The sequence below is a fragment of the Apodemus sylvaticus genome, chromosome 14 (assembly GCF_947179515.1).
Source record: "Apodemus sylvaticus chromosome 14, mApoSyl1.1, whole genome shotgun sequence".
NCBI classification, from domain to species: Eukaryota; Metazoa; Chordata; class Mammalia; order Rodentia; family Muridae; genus Apodemus; species Apodemus sylvaticus.
Window position 1 is genome coordinate 83,119,680 of NC_067485.1, and position 14,881 is coordinate 83,134,560.

Genomic DNA, 14,881 nt, shown 5'->3' on the forward strand with positions numbered 1-14,881 from the left:
AACCCAGTCTCAAAAGAAAACTCATGATATGCACTCACTGATAAATGGATATTAGCCTAGAAGCTTGGAATATCATATCAAATGATGCCCAAGAAGAAGGAAGGAGTGTCCCCTGGTCCTGGAAAATCTCAGTGCAGCAGTGTTGGGGAATACCAGGATAGGGAAGTGGAAAGGGGTGGATTGGGGAACAGGGGGACGGAAGAGGGATTATGGGACTTTCAGGGAGGGGGGATCCAGGAAAGGGAAAATCACTTGAAATGTAAATAAAGAATATATCGAATAAAAAATAATCATTATTTTTTATTAAAATAATAATTTTATTATTTTGAATCTCCCTCTCCCTCTCTGAGGTGACATTTAAAAAGTCAAATTTGTGTTATATGAAGTGTTATAAACGAGTTCCCTCTCCTTCTCTCTCTCTCCCTCTCCCTCTCCCTCTCCCTCTCCCTCTCCCTCTCCCTCTCCCTCTCCCTCTCCCTCTCCCTCTCCCTCTCCCTCTCCCTCTCCCTCTCCCTCTCCCTCTCTCTCTCCCTCTCCGTCTCTGAGGTGACATTTAAAAAAGTCAAATCTGTGTTATATGCAGCATTATAAACGAGGTTTCCTGGATATAGAATTGCTAAAATGTCTGTGATACATTTTAAATTGTCAAATTACAGAGATTACACATGGTGACCTCTATAACTAATACTTGAGCTTCAATCAGAAACACTTTTCCAAGCTACGATTGAAAACTGAAATTGAAATTGTAATAAAAATACCAAGTAAAACACTGAGTTTTATAGTACAATGCCTTAAAGGAACCAGGAAATTAAAATGTTCATTTTGGCTTGGGGTCAAATATATGTTTATAATATCTGAAGCATGGCTTTGTTATTTTCTATTTTCCATGTTGTTGGAACTATGAGAAGCCAATGTGACAATGGGAATTATAGAGAAAAATGTACATGTGAACTATACCGGAGATTTCCAGTTTAACCCAAATCATTCTAATTGTTGAATTTACTACTAAGCAAATTGAAAGTGAAGGAAGAATTAATTTTATTAACTTATTTTCTTCATAGGTATGTATATGTATTAACTTATTTTATTCACAGGTGTGTATAGGTATGTGCAGATACCACAGGGACCAGAAAAGGGCACCTTGACCTGAGTTTACAGGCAAATGTGTGCTCCCTGTTGATGATGGTGCGAAATGAAATGTAGTCATCCAAAAGGAAGCAACACTTTCTGATTCTCCACTGAGAACTGCGGCCTATGCTCGTTACCCAACCCAAGATTATCATGTTCAGCTGCCTAACAGCATTTCCATGGAAGAAAAGCAACCAGAGTTAGAAAGAAGAGCCCTAGCCTTGAAGGGAATGGAAAGCACTTGCTCCCATTACCACTGGATTTTTGCATTTTATGTTATTTCAAGAGTGAACAGAATTTGTAGACTTAAATTTAAGATTGGCATTAGACAAAGACAAGGGTTTCTCAATCACATCTCTATGACATTGGAAAATCTACTTAATGTGGCCGTTCTTCAAACCCATTTGTTAAAGACACAGAGTAATGCTTATCCTGGTATATTACCACGTGACAGCAGGATCATGTTTGTTCAGAGCATGGAATATGATAACCAAACCCAGAGCACACACAGGAGTTATTATGTTTTAAAGAGAATGCAATGGGCTTATTTCACTTAAAGGTAAAGACATAAACAAATGTTTTGTGGGTTTTCTGGCCCTTTTATTATGGGTTCATTTTTAATGTGTTTAAACACCATGGAACAGAATGTGCACATAGATTTTAAACACACATTTCAGATGTCAGGGTACATATCAGCTCTATGAACCAGAATAAACAAGTGTGGGTTCATCTGAAGAAGATAATTCTTTGACCACGGGACATTTTGTTGACAGACTTTCCAGAGTGCAATGTATCTATCTAGATGAAGGATAGAGAGAAAACAGTGGGAGGAGATTCAAGGAGGTAGGGTTAGCCAAGAAGGGGTAAGCTGTTCCACTGAGACAGATGAGAATCGGCCATATAATGTATAAAAGGATATGGGAAGGCAGCTCATTGCATAAATCACTTGTCATCCAACTTGTGCAAGGCCTATGCTCTCTCAAGCCAGACAAAACCCCCAGAAAATGTATGGTAGAGGCTCTTGAAGCCCCATCCCCAGCAAAGGGGCGATTGTAGTTGATAACTGCACATAGAGAGAAAATTAGGTATGGTTAGTTGGTTGGTTGGTTGGTTGGTTGTTTTTTTTTAATTTGTGATCCCAGGTTAATTAATCATGTTCAGGGAAAAGACACATACTGCAGATATCTGCAGCATAAATTAGACTCTAAGAAAAATGAATATTCACAGTTGTACTAGTAGGAAAGGGTGGATGCTTGGATTTGGGAGGCGTTGGGGAAACTGGAATGAATATGATGTAAGTACATTGTCTTGAATGTTCAAAAGATTTAAAAGAAAAAAACCCATAAACCTCTCTGCCAACACACACTCAAAGTGACCAATTGAGACATGTGCTGCCTGCTGCAGTGTGAACCAGTGCTGTGGAAATAGGCAGGGAAACAGAAAAGAAGGCCTTGTCACTCCAAGTAGGTTTTTGAAAAATGAAATCAATTTCACAAAGAGCAATTTGGCATCATATATGTTGGCTGTAGTTAGTATCAATCAAAAATAAAATAAAAGTAATGACAGCAAATATATCACTAAAATAGGCAAAGGTCAACACAGCTACATAAAACACAGTTTGCAGACAGGTCAAGCGTGAGAGTTTTATGTCCTTTCAGAACCTTGTTTGACTTCTCAGTGTAGAGTGCCAATCGTTTAAGTATTTATTATTTTTGAAGTAATAAGAGAAAACCAGCCTAAACTACTTTCAAAGAGTAATGCGATAAATAAAATCTCACTATCAATTACCTTACCCTTACAAAAAAATGTTATGCTTTGTTTTGCTTTGTTAATGTATTCAAATGCTGAGGCCAAAGACTATGTTACCTACTTGAGTTTGTCAGTTCAGTACAAACTAAAATGTTGGCTGTCTGCTGAGATATAGACAGGGAAAAGTATTAAGAAATACAGGGAGACAGAGAAGAAAGAGAAGGACGAAGAAAGACACTAAAGAGATCCTCAGCAGTAATACATACGTACATACATACATACATACATACATGCATGCATACATACACGGGTTTACTCCCAGATAAACACACACACACACACACACAGAGAGAGAGAGAGAGAGAGAGAGAGAGAGAGAGAGAGAGAGAGAGAGAGAGAGAGAGGGAGGGAGAGAGGGAGAGAGAGAAACAGAGAGAGAGACAAAGAGAAACAGAGACAGAGACAGAGAGAGACAGAGAGAGACAGAGAGAGACAGAGAGACAGAGACAGAAAGAGAGAGAGAGAGAGAGAGAGAGAGAGAGAGAGAGAGAGAGAGAGAGAGAAGGAGAAGGAGGAGGAGAAAAGGGAAAAATGCAGAAGGAAGACTAGAAAAGAGAAGAAAGCATCTCAGACCAAAAGAGGTAGATACAGAAACTAGTTTGTTCCCCTCCCTCCCGCCTCTGTCAGGAAGACACTGTGAGCCTGGGAGAAAGAATGATGCTTAGCTCAATGCTGCAGCCCACCAATGTGTCTTGTCCTTATTCTCCCGACGTAGAACTGAGTACCAGTAAGACACAGAGTCTTGTCACACAAGCCGATCCACTCAGCAAGTCTACAGCATTTTCCACAGATTCTGAATCTGTATCAATGTTATTGTCACCAGTTGAATTGATGAGTAGTGTGTTGAGCATGGTTCTGGTCATTAGTAGTGAACAGGTAGACATCCACTGCTATGAGAAATCCAAACTGGCTGCATCTAAAGCTGTGCAATGTAAGAGGAATGAAGTATATTGGGGATTATAAATATTTTGAGATGTGATAAGGTGAGAGGAGAGGAAAGAGCATCACTTATCTTAACACAAAATACAACACGAATACACATACTGACATGAGATGATAATAAAATAGAATATTAATTTACAACAAAGAATGTTTATATAAAAGGACATTTGTGAAAATAAATGAACAAATTCCACACACACACACACAAAAATGGAACGAAGATTCCCAAGCAGCTCCACATCATCAAATTCTTCCCATAATGTGCGCTTCCTGCAAATAAAGACAGAAACATTGAAAGTTTAGTTTTCATTAAACGGTCTTTATCACAGGAAGACAAACTCAGTGGATCTTTGAAATTAATTTGTTAAAACCTCCATGTCTGGTGACATTCAGTAATTTATCTAGGCATATGGTAGAATTTTGCATTTGTTGAATAGATTTAATAATTTCTTTCTAACTCGAGTTTTTACTAATTGAAACCAGTATTGCAATTTACATACCTCCTAAGTGAAATACAGAGTGATTGGCGATTATACTCAGGCATATATTCCTTTTAGTTCTAAATGTCTAAAAGCAAAAAAACCATGCCTATTATAACTTCTTTTTCAGACCAAGAATGAAAGATAAACTCCACTGTTTTATGAACAAGACATTATCTAGGAGTTAAAAGTTTTAAAAGAATGATATTTTAAATATTGAATTTATTTTTAGGAAGAAAGCCTCTTTAATCTCTTCTGTTATGCCTTTAGATAATCTTGTACAATAAAATGCCTCCCATTTACAAACAATGGCCAAGAGTTTTCCAATTTTAAGACAAAATTGTCATGCAAAAAAATCAGCTTTTAAAAGCCTGAAAGCCTTATTAAATGAATTATTCAGTCAGATGTTATTTAAATGATTACTGATATCTGCATATTTTAATATCCTTGATGCTTTATTAAAATATTTTTTCGTAATCGGGAGGTGATATTTTCACAAGTATACCAATGTGTGACATGTTTATTCATTGCTTTCTTCTTGGAGATTAAATTCTGCTCTCAGAATACCTTTGGGGATTTCTGGAAACTCTGTAAACTCCAGATTACGGGACTCATTAAAAACCACAGTATTGCTTGTTTAGGATCTGCTGTGGACAATAAGGAGCCAGGATATGTTGATAGAAATAAGGCAACAAAGTTTAATCCATCCAAAGCCAAACAACCAAAGCCAGATTCACACTCTTTCAATGAAATCACATGTTGAATATCAGAACATTTAAAGGCATTGACAGTGAGATACCATATGGAAAGATTATAAAGCACAGGAAATAAGTGAACTATTCTCTAGACTTCTATGACTTATTGTGGAACTGGTATCCTGTTAAAGCTCAGAAACGGCTGTGTCCAGTGATGTTCCACCATGTCAGAACCCAGGTCTGCATGAGACACAAAAGCTGGGAAAGACAGGGTCAGGAGTCAGAAAAATTAACAGAGCAGAGACAGGTTGGGATGGTCAGAGAGTCTTTGTTAAGTTTTCAGCAGAATCCTTATTCATGAATAATTAGAAAGAAACTACTCGGGGAGGTATTTCCTGAAAAGATTTGAAAACAACCTCTAAGCTCACACTGAACCAGAGATGGTTCCTGTTTCCAATTCCAGACTGCAAGATCTTTTATTGGGGAAAGTACTAATGAGGCAAGTAGCAAAAAAGTGAGACTTCAAATGAATGCTACCATGGTGATACTTAACAAAGATCAAAGGCCCAGAGGATGGAAGTGTTATCTTGCAATGAAGCTTCATCTTAAAGAGCAGAGCTCAAAAAAATTTATAGGGAGACATGAATTATACCTGATCCTAAAACTTAAAATCCCAAATCTATGCATTTAATAAAATACAGGGATTCTCAATAGGAAAATACATTCTGTAATGAGGGGAAAGAAGACTGTAATTGAAATCAGCATAGAAATGTCACAGAATTAACAGGCAAATGCATGAAAATGTCTTACTACATGTCATGTTTTCAGCAACTTGGAAGACCATGTGGATCTTTTACAGGAAGATACAGATAATATTTTAAGACTTCAGTTGAATTTCTTGACATAAAAATGTGCTGTCATGAATTTTCAGAACTCTTATTAAAGCCAGACCCAGAAGCTCAAATGTATATAGATCCTGTGATCCTAAGGTAACATAGGAGGCAGATACAGGAAAATCAAGAAGTCATCCTTAGGTCAACTTGTTTGGTATATTAGGAATAAATAAGAGAAGGCTTGTCTCGAATAAGGTGAAAGGTGAAGATAAATTCCTGACATTGTCCTTTGGTCTCCAGATGTGCTCATACTCTCACACCAACATGAATACACATCCAAAACAGCACACACAGACATCACACAAACATATACAAGCATTAGCGTGCATGTGTACACAAAAAGTACATTTTTAAAACTATGATATTTGAGACAAAACCTTGGAACATTTGTGAAAACATGATGGTTACTAGAAATGGTACTGAGTACACATACACAAATTAATTAATTTAATGTTTTTAGAATTAGTTTGTTTAAAACTGAATAAAGTGTCATGTAAAATGTATGTAGGAGTAAAACACAACAATCATTGTAGAAACTACAATGACAGATAAGTGTAAGTACTTGGGCATAGAAGCATTCTATAGTCAGCGGCTGAATGTCCTAAATTAAAGATATATACTATAATGTAGGACACCATTGCACACACACGCACCCTGAAGAAATAGGTAAGTGAAAGTCAAATGATTTAATTATTATATCACTGAATTAATGCAAAAAGTATGAAAAGTATGAACAAAGGTATTAATATAGCAAGATATGAAATTTAAAATAATCATCAAAAATTATGTTAATAGAAATGGCCTAAATATACCAATTGAAATGCAGACTTTGGGAGACTGGTTAAAACAGATGCAAACAACTATAGAATGACTGCAAGATCCCTTATCATATAAAAAGTCACAAATACATTAAAAGGAAATGGAAGCAAAAATTTCCCAAAGAAATATGGTTCAAAAGATAGCCAAACGGCTGTTATTTTAAGCAAAGTAAGGTAACAACTTTCTTGGAGGGAAATTTCTCAAGACTGTACCTCTAGATAAAGACATGGTAGAAGTTGCAGGGAAACAAGGATGGCCGGAAATGATTTTAACAAAAGGTTATTTGTGCCGGAAGCATTAAATAAGTTTAAAATTCTAAATACACATAAAGAAAAATATTCTCAGACATAAGAAAATTATTTTGTGATGCAAGATGTTTGAGGTCATCAAAACTTCTGCTCAAACTGTTCTGGAATCTTAAAGTTGAAAATAGTACCGTCCATCCATCTGTCTGCAATATTTCATGTTTGCCATATATCCAACTTCTGTGTCATTGAACTACAGTTTAGCCTTGAAAATTTTCACCTCTGAGGTGAACAGTTTTGTAGACTGAATTTTCATGGATAGTCAACATCCCTTGGATTATTTCCAGACTCTGAATTCTTGAGTCTGGAAGAGCAGTAGGATTCACAAAATGATCCATGCCAGTGGCCCATGACGGCAGTTACTATTTCTGGCTGATGTCAGGTTGCACTACATTCTTCATTCAGTTTGGTCCTCAGTATGATAAAAACGTTGACCTTTGTTTAAATCTTAAACCATAGTTATGATATTTTCAGACTCGAAAGACTCCTGTTTCCTCTGTCCTCTTTAAAGATCCTGTTTTCCTTCTGCTAAAAATACTACCCAAGGTGTATATGTGCCTAGTGCTAATCTCTGCCTTTCTATGTGTAACTCACCCTTTTTATATCTTTCACATCAGATGGTACAATTGTAAAGAGTTTTCTTGTACCTATACTGCCTGTAATGATGTGTCTACTGTATCTCCATCACTCAACTGTTGTCTATAAAAGAGGTCAGTACATAACTCCTCCAGCTAAACTTGGCTTGTCCTCTACCTCACTTTCATAAAGTTTTATTGGACCAGCCACAGCCATGGTTTTATTATCATCTGTGACTGATTTTAGTGGACAATGGCAAAGTTCATTCAAGTGGTTGAAATGGTAACAGTTGTCCTTGATGGTGTCAAAATAATTTATGTCTGCCATTCTGAAGAAAATGTTTACTAGACTCTCTCCTTTTTCTTTATCTCTTTAAATAATTATGATTTTCTTCATTTACCTCATTGATTAATATAGGTCCTTTCTTGGGGTATGGTGGGGCATTTTTTGTGTATTCCCAAAAGTGATATATCTGGGTTTTCAGGTAGAAATACTTGCAATTTTCAGAGGAACTGCCACATTGATTTCTAAGGTGGTTATACCAGCTTGCAATCCCACTTGCAGTGGAGGAGTGTCCTCTTTCTCCACATCCTCACCCACCAGCATCTTCTGTCACTTTAGTTTTTGACATTAGCCATTCTGATTGGTGTAAGGTAGAATCTCAGGGTTATTTTGACTTCATTGCAGTCTTTGTAATAGCCAGAAGCTGGAAACAATCCAGATGTCCCTCAACTTAAGGATGGATATAGAAAATATGGTTTATTTACTCAAGGGAATACTACTTACTATTCAGGTTTTAAATATGAGGACATCATGAATTGTACAGGCAAATGGATGGAACTGAAAAATATCATCCTAGGGAGATAACTCATACTCTAAAGGACATACATGGTATGTACTCACTGATTAGTGGATATTAGCTATACAGAATACTTGGGATAAAACCCACAGACCACAAGAATTATAACAAGCAGAAAGGCCCACATGAATTGTTTCAATTCCACTTAGAAGTGGGAAGGGAATAATCATTGGAGGCAGAGACCTGGGTAAAAAACAGGTGGAAAGGAAGGAAGGGAAAAGAGGAATAGGATCGTGTATGGGGGGGGGGGGGATGAGAATCCCAGAAGGCCATGACAATTAATGGAGATAAGCAACCTCAGTGGTGGGGTGTGGGGGGACCTTTAGAAAGTACCAGAGACTCAGGAAGTGATAGACTCTAAGGACACAATGAGGGTAGCCTTAGCCAAAATGCCCAACATTGGGGAGAACAAACTCAGAGTCTTCCTGTGGTAAATAAACAGGGTAGATAAATAGGGACTGAAGCAGAGGAACAGGGTTACAAACCCAGAGTGAAAAATTCTGACCTTGAACTGTTTCTGTCTCAAAGAATGGCAGGGACAAATATGGAGGAGACTGAGGTCCAATGACCTGCCCAACTTGGGATCCTTCTCATGGGAGGGCACCAAGGCCTGACACTATTTCTGACACTATGACGTGCTTACAGATGGGAACCTGGCATGGCAGACCTCTGAGAGATCCTACCAGAAGATGAGCCTGAAGCAGATACTTACATCCAATAATTGAACTGAACTCAGGTATTCCTATGGTTGAAGTAGGGGAAGGATTGAAGAAGCTGAAGGCCAGTAGTCCTAACCTAACCAGAGTCCCCCCAGGGAGCTCACAGAGGTTAAGGCACAAACCAGAAGCATGCATAGGCCAGTCCACAGACCCTGGCATAAAATATAGCAGAGACCTGCCTGATCAGGCCTTAGTGGGAGAGAATCTTGAGGCCCCAGGAAGAGGCTTGGTGGAGGGGAGCACCCTTTCATCTTCAAGGGGAAGAAGGAATAAGATGAAGAACTGTGGGAGGAAGGACTGAGGAGAGCAACAACTGAATATAAATAAATAAGATAATAAAAATTGTGGGGGAAAGGAAATAATGTGTCCTTTCCCAACCCTGTGAGATCTATGAAAAGCAGGTAGCTTTCTGCTTTTAATCAGTTCTGCATGCTTAGTGCCTAATACGATGCCTGCTGTGAATAGAACAAAAAAATATCTTTATAGAATAGATGAATGAATAATTGAAACCATTTCATCAGGAACTCAATGCATTCTGCAATTCCATTTATGATATGCAATGGATACCTTAGACAAGATTATCTCTTATTCCTGTCTGCATCACATTCACTTATACAACAACTTGTTCTTGTTTTGCAATCTGAAGGTGATTGAGTTTTAGCTTTAATTCATTTTTATGTTACTCTTGCCCTTTTACTTGGGCTACAATACATATTAGCTATATGGGTGTGACAATCTGAAATCTCTAATACTAAAGTGTTCATTAATATGTATAGAATATTCAGGGCACCCTCACAAAAAGTGCTTTAAGAAACAACAGAATCAAAATGTGATAAATTTATAAGTGCAATAGCCAAAATATTCTCTAGTTGATCATGCCTATCAATTGCTTAAAGGCACAATACCATTTCAATGAAGTACTTATAATTAGAAAGTCCCCCTATGGATAAATACAATAGTGGATTGTTTGTGTATTGCTGCATCCATAGATAGATAACATCCATTATTCGCTATCTCTAAATGGAAAAGAAACATCATAGTATGACTTTTCGTTAAAAGCTGACTTTGCCATGCCTCATATCAAAGATTAAATGAAGGAAGAAAGGAAACTCAGTACAAACATCAATTAATTCATGTTCTTTGGGGTTTTTTGTTCTTAGACATACAGCACTCAATAAAAGTTATATATATATATATATATATATATATATATTGCATGTAATCATGAACCTAGAATTACTGCTATAATGGATTATTTAAAGATTTGGAGAGATATAGATTACAAATTATTTCAAATAAAAATATTTTAACAGGTAGTGTTTGTCAGTGAGCAAGAAAATAAGGTTTGTAGAAAGGAAGTTAAATAAAATAAAGATCTAAAGTAGAAATAAACCATTACAAAATTTCATTCCATTTCCCATACTTTGGCTGTAACTTTAAATTTTGTTGTTGTTATAGAATAAATAAACAAAACTCTGTAACTATTACATTACCAATGTTTCTATTTTCTAAGAATTGGCACCATGCAATTTACTATTATTTCAAATATTTTTCTCATAAGAAGATCATTTGTCTGGGCGTTCCTAGATATTTTATTCTCCATTTTAGAACAGGCCTACTGATAATGTTGCCAATTTTCTTTGTTTTCTATTTTTTTCTGTATTTTTAGATATTTCCTGCTTTTATCTGCTTCATTTTCATCTTTTATGTGATCTCCTTTTTTCTATTCAAATATTAAACACTAAATATTTACTTTAAATATTTTAATCATATATGCTTCTAATATTTAATCAATACAATATGAGAAAACAACATGTCCCCCAAATACCCAATCCAAATTAGTTGTAATGGAACATGGACTTAATTTTTATTCAAAAAATAGTCTTTGAAAGAAAATAACAATGAGAATTCAAACAAAATATTTCTGAATTGATTACACAATTCTGAGGTGAATCCAGGTACATACAAAATAGATTGCAGATCAAGTCTAAAAAAAAAACCACAAAAAAACTCCTCAGTCAATAACAGAATTACATTTCTTTTTTTTTAATTGATTGATATATTTATTTACATTTCAAATGATTTCCCCTTTTCTGGACTCCCACTCCCCAAAAGTTCCATCAGTCCCCTTCCCTCCCCCTGTTTTACCACCCAACCCTTCCCACTTCCCTGTTCTGGTTTTGCCCTATACTGCTTCACTTAGTCTTTCCAGAACAAGGGGCCACTCCTCTGTTCTTCTTGTACCTCATTTGATGTGTGGATTATGTTTTGGGTATTCCAGTTTTCTAGGTTAATATCCACTTATTAGTGAGTACATACCATGATTCATCTTTTGAGTCTGGGTTACCTCACTTAGTATGATGTTCTCCAGCTCCATCCATTTGCCTAAGAATTTCATGAATTCATTGTTTCTAATGGCTGAATAGTACTCCATTGTGTATATATACCACTTTTTTTGCATCCACTCTTCTGTTGAGGGATACCTGGGTTCTTTCCAACTTCTGGCAATTATAAATAGGGCTGCTATGAACATAGTAGAACATGTATCCTTATTACATGCTGGGGAAACTTTTGGGAATATGCCCAGGAGTGGTATAGCAGGATCTTCTGGCAGTGAGGTGCCCAGTTTTCGGAGGAAACGCCAGACTGATTTCCAGAGTGATAGCATATGCTCTAAGATCAAGAATTGACAAATGGGACCTCATAAAATTACAAAGTTTCTGTAAGGCAAAGGACACCATCAAAAGGACAGATCGGCAACCAACAAATTGCGAAAAGATCTTCACCAATCCTACATCAGATAGAGGGCTAATATCCAATATATATGAAGAACTCAAGAAGTTAGACTCCAGAAAACCAAACAACCCTATTAAAAATGGGGTACAGAGTTAAACAAAGAATTCTCACCTGAAGAATATCGGATGGCGGAGAAACATCTTAAAAAATGCTCAACTTCATTAGTCATTAGGGAAATGCAAATCAAAACAACCCTGAGATTTCACCTTTTACCAGTCAGAATGGCTAAGATTAAAAATTCAGGAGACAGCAGGTATTGGCGAGCATGTGGAGAAAGAGGAACACTCCTCCACTGCTGGTGGGGTTGCAAATTGGTACAACCACTCTAGAATTACATTTCACAACGTGCATTTGAAAGTCTTGCGACTTCAACCCTCTGTTTACCAGTCAGAAGCAGCAACAAGGATTTTTGAATGCTCATGCACATGCAAAGTTAGCATGGATGATCAGATGAACAGAGCACAGACTCCACGATGAGTACACTTAAGATACAAGCAGGATGGATAAAACACACACATTTTGTCAATGTGATTCATGAGATAACTGTTGGCTTGGGAGTAGATAAAGAAAGAATATATTGCAGGCAAAGCACACATTAAGTAAGAAGAACCTTAATACGCTGGTAGGTTCCATGAAACATAATTTGATCAGCCATGCAGAAGAATATTGTTCCCATTCAACAATGACAAAATTTCCAGGATTTAGGTTATTAGAAACTTTGTAACTAAAAGGATACACTGAAAAGTTGTTCAGTGAAAACTGTTAAGCAATGAAAACTGTTGAGGGCTATAAAAAGACACAGTTGCTATACTGGTATCAATCAATCCAAAGAAATGATGTCCCAAACTGAGGCAAAGTAGACAATACATGAAGTTGGAGAGGCCTTTGCAGAACTTGGGCGGTTTGAAGGTAGAAGAGATGGATGATAACATTCTACAGCTAGCTATCAGATATTTGGAAACTTTGTTTTAGCACTCTTTTAACAGCTATTTTAACATTCTATTATTCTAATATTATTTCATATCAATGAGAATTCTGCAACTATTTTATCTCACATAGAACAGTTCTTCACTTCTCTGATCCTTTCCCCTCTTTCCTATTTGCATGTGGAACAAAAACTTGCAGGTGATTTTTATTCCTTTTATTTCAGTGTGTTTTATAACTCTGAGTCTCTATATTTATCTTTATCACCAACCTGAAACACCTTAACAATTTCATTTTACTATACGCCTTAGATTTCAGCAGGCATAAGATAAAGATTAATACAATGAAAAGTAAAATCATATTAAGAAGTCTATCCAAACTATTTTAGTCCAGACTGAAGATGTTGCTCTCCTGGTGCAAATGCTAGGTTGAATTACATTTAATATAGAACAAAACAACATGGCAGACTTGTCCATGTAACTGATAAGAATAACTTCCTAGTGGCCAAGAAAATATTTACCCATCTTTTACACAGGAAGCATGTGGAATGAAAAATAATGAGATAGATAAATGCTGAATGTCCTTGGGCTTGTACTGTCTGAGTTCCAATGTGTTCTGTTTTATATGTTCTTATTCGCTCTCTTTCTTTGAATGAAAGTGCTTACTAAGATGGATATAGGTCTCTCAATGTACTCCATACAAGAGCACATTTATCACTAGATTGCTTTCTGAAAACCAAGTTTTGTCTTTTTCTTCCTTGATTTAATCCAAATAATGGACTCATTTTGTTCTTCCTTGGGAATATATGTCTCCTCTACACTGTGTTAAAAACTTATTTAAACCATAAATTAATCTGCCTGCAGCCTATGGAAGTATGTTATTATACTCTTTTAGAAAGGGTATGCTCCTTGTTTTTATGAATGTGTTTTGTATTGAATGGGTTTTCCTTGAGAAATAAGCATTGAGGGTAGGGTGGGGGTGGAGCAAGAATGACGCAGCATATAAGAGTATTAGCTGTTCTTCCAGAAGACAGAATTTTATTTTCTGCACTCATGTTTGACTCCATAACATCTTCAAATATTCAAAGGTCACCTGCATGGCACGTGGCATGTGTGTACACATGCGCGCGCGCGCACACACACACACACACACACACATACTCACACATAAACAGACAAATATGTAAATCTTCAAACTGACAAAAGCACTAATTGACTAAGGCTAATATGAATTCATTATCATATTACACATTTGTAATGTTTTAAAACAGATTAATTTCTTTTTGAAAGATATAAATCATGATATGTTTTCAAGTAGACATTTTTACACAATATACTAGGGAGTCAAACAAAAAGTTTCTTATCACAAATCTCATAAAATGTATTTGCTCTTCCTAAAATAGAAAATGTAGTTCAGGACCCTTTTTTCTAAAAACAGAATCCAAATAGGCTGATTGTACCATATGTTGGTTATTAATTCATGGCTAACTCCTTAGGGAAACATTAAAATGTCTATGATGTGTATAACGATGCGTCTTAGGAGCATCATAAATGTCTATATCACACTCACTTCTTTTTTCAATAAAGTTATTTTACATGTAGTTTTTTAAATCAATAAAACATGTATATTTAAAGGTGGCATGCATAACCAGAAATATTTTAAAATAGTATCCCTATTGAAAGCTGTTGTAGATGTTAGGATTGTTTAATGCATTTAATGATAACCTATTATTAGAAACTCTGTTAGGCACTATGTAAATTTATTAAAAGTTATAACATGCATTCTTAAATATGTTCCTTTCATGAATTTAAGGCCAAATATCAAGCCCTCATAAGTATTTCCATATGATTCCCTTCTCTGTATGAATAAACAAAATATTTCCAATAACATTCTTAAAATATATCTGGTGCCATCAAGATTTCAAAGGATAATTTTAA